The sequence below is a fragment of the Phycodurus eques genome, chromosome 4 (assembly GCF_024500275.1).
Source record: "Phycodurus eques isolate BA_2022a chromosome 4, UOR_Pequ_1.1, whole genome shotgun sequence".
Classification (NCBI taxonomy): Eukaryota; Metazoa; Chordata; class Actinopteri; order Syngnathiformes; family Syngnathidae; genus Phycodurus; species Phycodurus eques.
Genome location: NC_084528.1, coordinates 22,945,807 through 22,958,151, shown reverse-complemented (window position 1 = coordinate 22,958,151; position 12,345 = coordinate 22,945,807). Strand labels below are relative to the sequence as shown.

General features: G+C 39.4%; 1 protein-coding gene across 5 annotated transcripts in view; it reads left to right on the top strand.

The window, feature by feature from the left end:
- Positions 1 to 9,214: 9,214 nt before the first annotated feature.
- Positions 9,215 to 12,345, top strand: part of sema6e (sema domain, transmembrane domain (TM), and cytoplasmic domain, (semaphorin) 6E) — a 197,866-nt gene continuing 194,735 nt past the window's right edge. For all 5 annotated transcript variants that reach the window (XM_061674687.1, XM_061674689.1, XM_061674692.1 and 2 more), the window contains exon 1: positions 9,215 to 9,536. The gene's annotated coding sequence lies outside the window, so the exon portion shown is untranslated. The remainder of the gene's footprint in view (positions 9,537 to 12,345) is intronic.

Here is a 12,345-nt window from a genome sequence, read left to right as displayed (position 1 = left end):
TCAGTGACATTGAGTTGCAGAATAGTGTAACTACCCTTATTATTGTGTGAGCTCTCTTGAGCTTTTGTGTATATTGTCATTAAATTGGCTTTGCTATGATATAAATATGCTCCATTAATGTAGAGAATATTACAATATGACGTAAATATGCTACATCCGGGGTTTATACAACATTAGATATGAACTAAATACAGTATGCTACGTTAGAGCCGTATACACATAAAATGAGATGTGGAGTAAATTTCGCTACATAAGATCATCATTAAATAATGAAAATAATTTTGGAAGGTGGCCAGTGTAGTAATGTGTATGTTCCCCTCATTTTAATCAATGGGAAGAAGAGTCAGTCCAGACAAACTTAAAACACAGTGTAATGTTGAATATTTGTATTTTTATGTATTATTGTTTAGTTCAAATGTTGTTGCGTTTGTAGTTATTTCTGTGTAATTTGGGCATTCGTGTTGTTTCATGTGTTCTGTGAATGTAAACACAGTCACATGGGATATGTGTCACTAGAAATGTACTTGAACTTGGACTTGCAGTTAGTGTTTGTGTGGGGTCGCTCCACTAGGGAGCACTGTTGGGACAGCTTGGTTATTGCGTTTGCAGAGGAAGGTGCTAGTTAAAATTGGGAAAAGAAGAGTATGAGTGACCTTTTGGCAACGACAGATTTGTGAGAGGCTAGAACACACATCATATGTGCATCTAACACATGCACGCACATATACACGCAAATTGCACGGTACTGTAAAATCTACAGAAAATCTAAAAAATAGATAATAAAGGCGAATGTAAAGAAATAAACTGTTTTGAACGACCACGCTAAATATTGGACTCTAACGCAAAGAACCAAAATTGATGTGGAAAACAACTAAGTAGCGAGAATGAATAACTAAAGTGGATGGGCGGAGCCACAACAGGAGCTGCAAACAGCAAGAAACAAGAAAAATAAGAACCGAATAAATACGACAACAATGAGAGAGATCGCTCAACAAAAGAACGGTAACAAAGGAACTCAACCGTAGAGGATCTAACTGCACAAGAAAAGGCCGAACTGAAATAGTACCCAAAAAAAAGAAACAAAATCTAAACGGCAGTGGTGCCTTGAGATATGAGTTTAATGTGTTCCTGGTGCTCGTAACTCAAAACACACCTATCTCAAAAAATCTTTCTCCAATGAAATGAATCGGAATTCCAATAATTCATTCCAGCCTCCCCCACACAAAAAATATGAGTTTTTTTAATCAGGAAAAATAGCACTCTATAATATTGTACTTTCTAAAAACATAGAGTAATTACAAATTTAAATAGAAGAGAGAATTCAACAGTCTGTGCATCATGATTTAATGCTGAATTCACTTTATTGTGCTGCTCCTTCTGGTGTGCCTGCCGAGCCCACCAGGAGGCAGTATGCAGTCATGCAGACAAACGAAGAAGAATAGTACGGCTTCTACTACTACTACTGTAAGTGGCTCAGTAAGATGTTGTAATAGAAGTCATTTTTTGTAGCGCAGTGATTCTCCAAGTGTGGTACGAGCACCACTAGTCGTATGCGGGCTCCCTCTAGTGGTACACGAAAGAATCACTTCGGTACAGTTCATTTGTGTTGGACTTTTAAGTTCAATACATTTATATTTAATCTCTAAAAACTGTTTTTTAAAAACATTTATATAGGTACAATTTTGTCTGCAGTACATTTAATTGGTCCATTATTTAAGTATTTTTCCCCCCTACATTTTAGTGCAGTTAATGTTCAAACTGTATATAATGATACAGTGACATACAATGATATTTAATATACTTTTTAGGAATAAAACACTTAGGTCTACTTAGGTCTACTACGCTACTGTATTTTAATTTTGGTTGTGTTGGTGATAATTGGAGAGCTAAGTATTTTTTTATTTGGTACTTGGTGTAAAGAATTTGAGCACCACTGTTGTAGAAGATAAAGAATATATGCCTGTGAATATTACTATATTATCTGTCTACATGTCTCACCCTGTTACTTAAAGGGATCTAAAACCACAACTATCGATGATAACCGTTAGCATGTCAATGGCGTTTTCCATTATATGTTAGCATCAAGCTTGTGGGCCATTCTTCAGGCAGCATTGTTTGGTTGTTTTAAATGCACAATGTCTTTGTTTTCTGTTTACTTTGACAGTAACCTTCAGCTAGGAGTGGCATTAAACAGCTTGAAGACTCTTTTTTAAATGATTTTACGTCCTGTACACCCACATCCTGTACTCTACACAGAAATGTGATGTGGAAGGAAGGTCACACTGCAACGTGTGAGGGCATTGCTACGTGAGCGCTGAGGCTAATGGCCTAGCACGTTCACTCACTTCTCTTCCCGCCTCAGTTTCAGGTTCCGGTCGTTAGCGGCACGCGGCGGTGCCACTCGGCGGCGCCCTGGCACCTCTCAGCGGCGGCGGAACCACGTAGAGATAACAATGTGCTGAAGGCGGCCGCAGCCATCATTAGCGCGACCCGCTGACTTTCTTCTTGTTGTCGTCGCGCAGGTGGATCTTTTTCGCCCCTTATCCACTGACGCCGTTATCGCTTCTGATTTCGAGAAGCTCCTGCACAAACACTGATAGCGTTTCTGCTCGCCGTTATTCAACCAATGGGATAAGCTGCAAATAAATCACTTTTTTTCACAGTCATACACTTTTTACAGGAGGTTAATGCTGGTGGAGCAACAAGCTATACGCTACTCTTGCTTATTGTTAAAAAAACAAAAAACAAAAACTCAGAATTATGTGAACCCATGCTTTTTGACTAAATACCTGAAACAAATATGTGTGCATATTTTTTATTCATTACATTTTTAGTTTAAGCCATGCAAACAAGATAAAAAACAAATGTAATAAAAATGTTTTTTGTTTTTTTTTACTTTATTAAAAAAATGATTTTCTCTTTATTTACAAATATTAAGCTCGGCTAAAATTTTTTATTTTATTGTGTTTTTTCTTTATTGAAAAATAGAAATTAAGCCAAACAAATCTCAAGCAAATGTATTTTTTATTTCTTTGCTTTTCCTTATTGAAAAAATAAGCCAAATGCAATTTGTCTTTATTAAAAAGATTTAAATAAAGATAAACATTAATGTCAAAAATATACATACTTAATTACTTAACTTAATTTGCATGTGTGTCTTGTAACATGCTTTGTACAATAAAGCTGATTCTTATTCTGATTCTGAAGTTGATTTAATTTCTTTAATAAAAATTCTTTATGTAAAAGATATCAAATGTAAATGTATAAATTTTCTATTTTAATGCATTTTTTTTAATCAAATAACAGAAATAGAGCCAAACATTACATATATATATTTCTACTTTTTTGTTTTTCTTTGTTAAAGAAATAGGGCTAAAAGAAATGTCAAACAATGCATTATTCTTCATTTAAAAATATAAATCAACTCATAAATGTCAAAAGTTAGTTTTTTTCCAAATACAGTATATACTTAATAGATTTTTCACTGCTCTGTCTTGAATATTACAAATTTTAAATCAAGACAACTGGTGTTTTTTTGTTTAATTTTTGTTTAGTTTTTTAATGAGGAGACTTCCATTAATGTCTGTCTCCAAGGTGGATAACAAAACTAAATGAAAAAAGCTTAAAAAAAAAAAGTCCCATCATGCAACCGTGCTCTATCACATCCACTAGATAAGAATCCATCTCCTCACCGCAGTGGAGAAAGTGAAATGATATCTCTATGATTGATAACATATTTACACACACACACACGCACGTGCGTACACTCACACACACACAATCTATGCATTATTATTATTCACTTGTGTAAAGGCATCTCTTTCTCCCAGATGGCCTTTTATTTGTTTCGGAAATGATATTTTCACCCTTTCATTATAGAAGTCTTTGCATTTTCCAGTTGACGTCTGCAGTCTGACGTTTAGCTCACACACACACACACACACACACACACACACACACACACATTGACATACAGTCCATTACAGCCCCCTGCCGCCGCCTCCTCATTGGTTCGCATGGTGGCTGCGGGGGCTACGCTACCTGAATGCTAACGAGTCTCTGTGTTGCATTTATTACTCCTCTGTGAGTTCTCCATCTAAACCCCCACCCCCACCCAACCCACCCCCGCCTTCCATCACCACGGGCCCCCCACCCCATCACCCACCACTCAAACCCTCCGCACCTGACAGCGTCTTTATCTTAGCTGCTTCCCTCCCAGCTCAGCTGCTCTTTGTGTGTGCACGTTCAAGCATTGTGTTGGAATTAAAAAAAAAAAAACAAAAAAAAAAAAACATTACAGTCAATCCCAGTTGTTGGCAGGAGGTTACAGACAAAGACTGGCCGCCAAAAGAAAAAAACTGGCCAGTAGAAGATGTGCAAAATGTTTAATTTCAAACTCATTTTACAGCATTAGCTTTTACAATAAATGGCTTATAGCTAAGCATGTATTATGTACTCCGACAATTTTCACACTGCATGGAGGTAGAAAGTTGGAGATGGTGGTGGACTTCAGGAGGAACAGACAGGAAATGTCATTTTTCTGCAAATGATAAAGAATATATGCCTATGAGTTTTACTATATTGTCTGTCTACATGTGTTGCTCCGCAGTGTTGCTCCACAAGCAACGCCGATGCTATTTGTCAAAAGAGAACTTTTCTGAGGCAAAGCTTCGTGGATGTTAAAAATGTTCTTTGTTTTATGTTGACTTTCAACTGGGAGTGGCAACAGAGAGCTTGAAGTCACTCTTTTTTCTTTTCTTTTTTTTTAGTTGTTCACTATCTGCCAAACTGTTGCTTGTTGTGAAGTGAGTTGAGTTCACTGTCACCATACAGCACAGGTGTCACACCCAAGGCACGGGGGCCAGAGCCAGCCCGCCACATCATTTTATTTGGCTCTCGAAAGCAAATCATGTGTCAACTTCCATAATTCTTGATAAAATCTGTGGTAAAATTTAAAACTTAAAAATGCCAAAACCCTTTTTATGGTAACTTGAACAAAAGGTGAACAAACTCTTATCCTTGACTACTGATTTCAAAATTAGTTATCCATCAACATGTATGTATATGTATGTCCAAGCGAAACCATAACTACAATGTGGCTCGCGACAAAAATGAGTTTGCTCACACGTCAACCCAAATAATGGGCCGAATGATGGCTCATTTTTGCGAAAACTCGTAAGTCGGGTAACTTGTATCGCAAGGCACCACTATATTTAAATGTTTTTTTCTGTTTAAATAAATTTAAAAAAAATCCCAAAAAGTTGTATAATTTTCTGACTAAAGTCGAATGAAAAAAAAGTTGCACATTTTCTGATAGAAGTCAAATATTTCTAAAAAAAAGTTAGATTTTCAGTCGTATATTTCAGAAAAACTAGATATGATATTTTTTTACATATATTTTGCCTTATAGGAGCCGGGCATTTTGTCGGCATCTTAGAGCATTACCGAAAGAGCACAAAAATACACAGATTTCCCTTTTTTTCCCCCCAGCTAATAGTTTTGGTTAGGTTCCCAAAATTTGCCAGTTGCTGATTTTACGAATATGCGAGACTGGCTACATTACACTTGCGCAAGTGACAGCATGTTCGATTTCACCGTCGTAGCTCATGAGGTCGCTACCTTTTTTTTGTGGTTGTTCTGCCTGCTCAGAGGTTCTGCGGCGGTTTAAAAAGAAAGTGAAGCGAGTCAGCCGGCGTTTTTGCAAAGAAGCAGAAAGGAAGGAAGCGTGCATATAAATATTCCATTAAGCGGAGCCGGCTCCATAACAGCGTTATGTATTCAGCATGGACGCCCAAATGAAATTATTGAGGGGGATTGAAGGGGGGATGGAGGGAAGGAGGGAATAGACGCTTCCTCTTCTAATGCTTTTCCTGCGTTGCCCCCTTCGCCTCATCACAGGTGACACTAATCCAATTTCAGCAGGCATACACACACACACACACACACACACACACACACACACACACACACACACACACGTGTGCACACACATTTTAAAGGTTACAAGAGACAGTATGAATGTGAACGCTCACAGAAGAGAATCCGATGGAATCAATAGTGTTCTTCCTCTGCCAAAGAATAATAAGTTGCTGTGTGGAGCGGGGAAAAGGATTTGACCTCATGTGTTGGATGTGAGGGCGCCACGATAGACTAGTGGTGAGCACGTGTGCCTCGCAGTGAAGAGGTTCTGATTTTTGAATCTCGGTTTTGCATGTTCTCCCACGTGTTTGCGTGAGTCTTTCATGCCACATCCCCAAAACATGTTAGCATGATTGAGGACTTTAAATTGACCAATGTTTACTGCATATTAACACATTTAAAATAGTTCAAATTAAACAAACAAAAAAAGATGTCTGTGGAACGTATCCCACTGGATGAACAAGGTTCACTGTATAACAATACTAATCCCGACTGAGCGTTCTGTCGAGTGTGCGGGAGATAAAATGGCGACGGCGCGCCAGCAACGTGACAGGGACACGCCAGACGCTTTCCATGTGCCAAACATGGCCGCCCGCCACGCCGCTATGTCGTCGGCGTGTCCTTGCGGCTCCGCACGCGCACGTTAGCACTCTTTAGCTTGGCAGCGTGGTCGTGTTTGTTGTCGCTGCCTGCTGTTGGCGCACTCGCACAACAAGTCGCTCCAAATGCAGCATGTCACTTACTTATACTAGTCACAACTGACACGTACACACAAAATATTACGCAAATGTGTACGATGTTTTACCGAGGCCTTCAGTGGGTACTTACCCGACTTAATTTAATAGCACCCCTATCATGTTGCATTTATAGAAAGCATCGAAACTATACAAAAACGTGATACAACAAACAGCACGCGACTCTAGTAGTGTATAAATATACAGTATGTGTGTATATTTATGTATTGTATGTATTCAACCTAAGTATTGTATGCACTTTGAACAGACAGTATCTATTATATATTTAATGTAATGTATGCACAAACATTTTAATGTGCATGTATGTGTGTGTTAGAATGTTTGTGTGACGTTCTTGTTCAGCACGTTTTGTTTTTATGTCCATTTCTCAGCGGGTGTGTTCGTGTACACACACACACAATACATAGACATACACACAGAAAAATGTACATCAACAAGAGCCTGTCATCAGTCTTCATATAATGAATAGCAACACACAAATAATTCACACACATACAGACACTGATGTTGAGTTCATTTTGGAATATTTCCATGCTTCAGTGTTGATAGTGAGAGAAGTGGATCGTGTTGTGATAAGGGTCTAACACACACACACACACACACAGACACACACACAGGGGCTTGCTATGATGGAACACAGTAGGTGCGCTCACTGGTAAATTGAAGATATTATGTGAATGATTGTGTTCATTTCAACACTACAACAGCACAGCGATAACGTCTATCTATTTTTATCAAGCTGCCAATGATGTCACTCCTAGTTCTTTTCTACCAGGGGCAACGGGTGAAGCGTCGTCAGTTGGTGGCGACCGCACGACAACAACAACAACATGTGCACTACTTGCTGTTCGACAATAGAACACAAAGCAGCAGATGTGACAGTTGAGTTTTAACACAGCAAATGTCTTACATATGTTGAATATTTTTTATAGGAGCTGCTATATACATATTATGTGTGCGTGTGTTTGCTTGTATTCGCATCTGTGCTTGATTGTTTCCCTTGACTATTTTAAGTTTACTATAGCGCCCCCTACTGGCCAAATAGCGCTTGTTCATACTTTCTTGCTGTCTTGGAGGTCACTTTTTGGGGGGGCGGGTTAAAAAAAAGTTTAAAAATCAAAGCTTAGACTTCTTTTCTTCTTGTTTCTCTTTAATGTGTGACTGAGAGAGTGCTGTTTCCTGCTGTAAAAAGAAAGAGCAGCAGCCGCAGACTCCTGTGAACTTTACGCCTCCCTCAATGGGTCGAAATTAATACCATAAATATATGTGTCAGCGCAACAGCAACAAAGGCTAGACGGGAGACATTATTTAAAAATGAAGACCTTATGCGACAACCTAACGGATTATGGGGAAATTATGAAGAGACGATGGACACATTATTCTGGGATATTACAGAGCATATATTTAAAACAAAAGGAGACATTATGAAGACACTACAAAGACATCATGAAAATATTACATTGTTTTGAGATATTACAGAGACATTTTGAAACAATAAGGAGACATTATGAAAAAATATGAAGACGTATGGGGACATAAGAATCCTTTATGTAAACATGAAGACATGAAAATATTGTTATATGGGAGATGTTCAGAAAACTGAGTTATTATGAAGACATTTGGAGACTGTGAAGATTATATGGAGAAATGAAAATATTATGGAAACGAAGAATTGTGAAGACATCATGAGGAGATATCGTGACACTATGATGAAAACATGATATTATGACATATGGAGAGATGAGAATATGAACACATGGATACATGAAGAAAACCTGAAAATATGGAGATATGAAAATGACCCTATGGAGACAAGATGAGAGCATGAAAACATTAGGGAGACATTATTAAGATTATTATTATTTTTTTTTTTTTTAATCTCTCAAATTTTAGGTGTACGGAGATTGACTTTAAAAATGGACTTGAAACGTCTATGGCACTGATTTCAAACTCAAGGCTCGGGGGCCTGATCTGGCCCGCCCCATCATTTTATGTGGCCCGCGAAAGCAAAACATGTGCTTGAACTGCCATGATTCCTGCTAAACTCTGTAACAAATGTTTTTATTGTCATATGGAATAAATATTTCCAACCGTGTTTTTGTTAGTAAACCTCTTTTTACAATACAGAAACTTCAACACTAGTTACAAAGTATTACTCTTGAATTTCGATTTCCAAACTATTCATCTATCAATTTGTTGTCTATGTAATAATATAAGGAGGTTATTCAATATTTATACGCTTTCAAAATCCTCTGAGAGAAACCATAACTACAATGTGGCCTGCGACATAAATGAGTTTGACACCCCTGGTCTTTGGTGTGAGTGTATGTCAAATAGGCGTAAAATGAAATCCAATGTGTACGGTACGTCATGTACCACGTTTGTCCTTTCAGTTCTCACTTCCTTCCCTCCTTTGTTGGTGTCCTAGCATTGATGGAAAGTTCCGGAGTGGTCGCACGAGTGCGGTCGGGAGGCGTGCAGTCTCCGCGGGAGAAAGCGGGATAATGATTTCAATTCACCGTCCCGCAGGTGTATTGTGGGTGTCGGCATCATTGATCTGGGCCAAGCGATAAGGAAGCCGGACGGCCGACAGGCTGTTAACCCGCAGAGTCGGGAGCATGAATCCATTTTCCGGCCTCCCGCCTGGCTCTGTATCTCCCGTCGGTGCAGCTGTCGGCCTCATAACTCCTTTTTTTGTCCTCTAATCTGCTGTGAAACGGCATCATGGGCTGGGGGGGTGTTGGAGCGCCATCGCCGACTGTGAAACGCCACAGCGGAGGTGGAATAAATGTCCTCTGCCCGGCCTGACCGAGAACATCGTCTGTGCACTCTGGGAAAATTAATAGATTTCCGACACGACAGGTATCACTATCTTTCTTCTTAAACACAGCAACTTTATTCCGAGCAGTCTATTCTCTTCATTTCATATCATGTCTTGGCTGCCCTGCTTCTAGTACTTGTACTGTGTATGGATGTTGGAGTTTTTGTTTTTGTCCAATTAGATTTTAACCTCTTTGTGTTGCCATGTCAGTGAAATCTGTCCAGGGCCTTCAAAATCTGCAGTGCTGGCCCAAAAACCCTTGTATCGCAAATCATCTTTTCCCCATTGAAATGAATGGAAATGCCATTCATCCATTCCAGACTCCCCGCCACAAAATATTTAAAAACATTTGTAATGTTTTTAATGAGAAAAATTGTCGATATTGTACTTTCTAAAAACATACAGTAGTGAAATAATTCAATAGAATGTAAAGGAAAACCTTTTTTAATCATACTTTTTGCTTCAATTGAATGAACATTGTGCTGCTCCTTCTGGTGGGCACACTGCAGTAATAATAGTCATTCTTCACAGTGAATATTGTTATATTAGTATATGTTGCTTCATATACACTATCCGTTGCTTAAAGCATTATAACACAGGGCCATAGATGCTGTGAGCTCGCCGATGTCTATTGCATTTTCCATTGTGTGTAAGCATAATGTGCTAGCAGAGGCTTTTTGTTTTTTAATGTGGAATTATTTTTTTCTGTTTTATGTTTAGTTTGACAAACTTCAACTGGGAGTGGTAATAAACAGCGTAAAGCCTCTTTTTGGAAGAATTGTTTACTCTCTGCCAAACTGCTGCTTTTTGCAAAGTGGCTCATAAGGTGTTCGAAGGACTATTGTATACAGATGTTAGATTTATTTATTTTTTCCCCCCCGCCCCAATCATATTTCAGCCTTATTTGTTGCCATCTCAATCGGTCGGTCGGCCAATCAGTATTGCTGCTCCACGTTACTTAAACTATATTAACAATTAGACTGTTTCTTTATTCAGTCAGATTTCTACTTCATTCTCAGAGTTATGGAATCTAATATCAAAGTAGGACCCCAAAGCACACGACCAAGGTTGAGCGACAGCAAAACTTATTTAACCGAGGAAGCACCAACTGCTGAACAACAACAATAACATGGTAGAAAAATAAAACCATCACAACAAAAAGTGTTGATGTGAAAGAACCTGGAAATAACTAAAAATCCACACAGTGGATGGACGGAGCGCAACAGGGAACAGATGCCGAACAGAATAAGTAACAAAAGGAGCGCAACAAGAGCAAAATGCTAACTATACCATAAAGCTATAAATAAAGAACACATTAATATACGTGGCAAATTTTGCGCTGTTACATTGTGTTTTTTCAATAGAATAGAATAGTTCGAGTAATTGTGACGCAATAGTCGCGGTATTAAGAGATGGATTAAGACCCCACTGAAGGCCCAAGTCCTACCAGACCGTTTTATTGTATTTTTCGGCGTGGAGGCTTGAACAGATTAATGGCGTATCCATTCGTTTCAAAGGGGAAATATGATTTATGGCATTCACACACATAACGTAAAGATCTTTCTGTCCCTTCACTCACACACATAATGTAAATGTCGGCCAACACACACACACAGGCTCGCGCTGTCTCCTGGACTGTAAGCAGTGCGTAGAGAGCGTGAGTCTAATTGAATTCGACCCGTGGCTAACAAGGATGGCGTCCGTCTAATTGGACGTGACAGGGCAGCACCGGTCGCTTCCACACCTACCCCCCCCCCCCCCCCCCCCCCCCCCACTTGCCCGCCCCCCCCCCCTCCCTGGCCCAAAGTGACCTTGCTCTGAATGGACACATTCCTAGGGTGTTTGTCATTATGGGATGTCTCCATTGAGTGGGACATGGTGACTCGCTCAGTTACCGTGACGACTGGCCGGGCGGCGTAGGGAGGTCCAAAAGTTTGTCTGTATAAAGCGTAGACGGGCGTGCGCGAAGCATCAATCAGGGCGAACGCTGTCCTGCAGCCATGCTTTTGTCCTTTTTTTGTGTCCTGACCTGACTAACTCAAGCAGACGTGATTAGTGGAGTCTTTAAACGCATCATTTTGTCCATTGATTCACCGTCTATGATGACCTCTGAAATGCTGTGACCATTGGCACTTATTCCATAGTTCTGGACTTAAAAACTATGTCCGAAGAAAAAAATTCCCCAAAAAATAGGCTCAGTAGTAATTTTAGGCTTATATAGACAAGCGCATTTCCTTATTAAACTAATACATGTAACGAGTGAAAATAGTGACGTTAGATACATTTGAGTAGGCTTGTTTTGTTAAAATCTATCGCTTTAATGCATACCTGTCAAGTTTGGGATGTGAAAATAAAGGACATTTTTTCGGCATACACATACATAATACTCATACTTAATTTGACACAACTTACCTTTGATGATTTGTGGTGCCTTTTTCTTTTTCGGGGAACATCTGAGCTACACACTTGTTGAAGTCGTCAGAGAAGGTGAAAGCAACGTTGTTTTTGGCACACAGCATTGCCATTTTAACCGCATTTATGACCTGGTCTCCCTCGGTGGTATTTCTATTTCTATACAGTCACAAATGCTAACGTCGCCTGGGCATCTTTCTGTGCTTCTAGCCAGCGCAGGTGCTTTGTGGATTTTTCATGCTGACAGACGTCGTTCCTTCCCCCATGTGAGACACCAAAATCCCTGTTACAAATCCTACAAAAGGCGTGACTGTGCCCCATCATGTTTGTCTTTACAAAATTAAATTCACTGTCCCATTTTCTAAATATTTACAGGACCTCTTTGTTTTTTGGGCAGCAATGGTTTCCTCGTCACGTCCATACATCCCTCTTATTTGT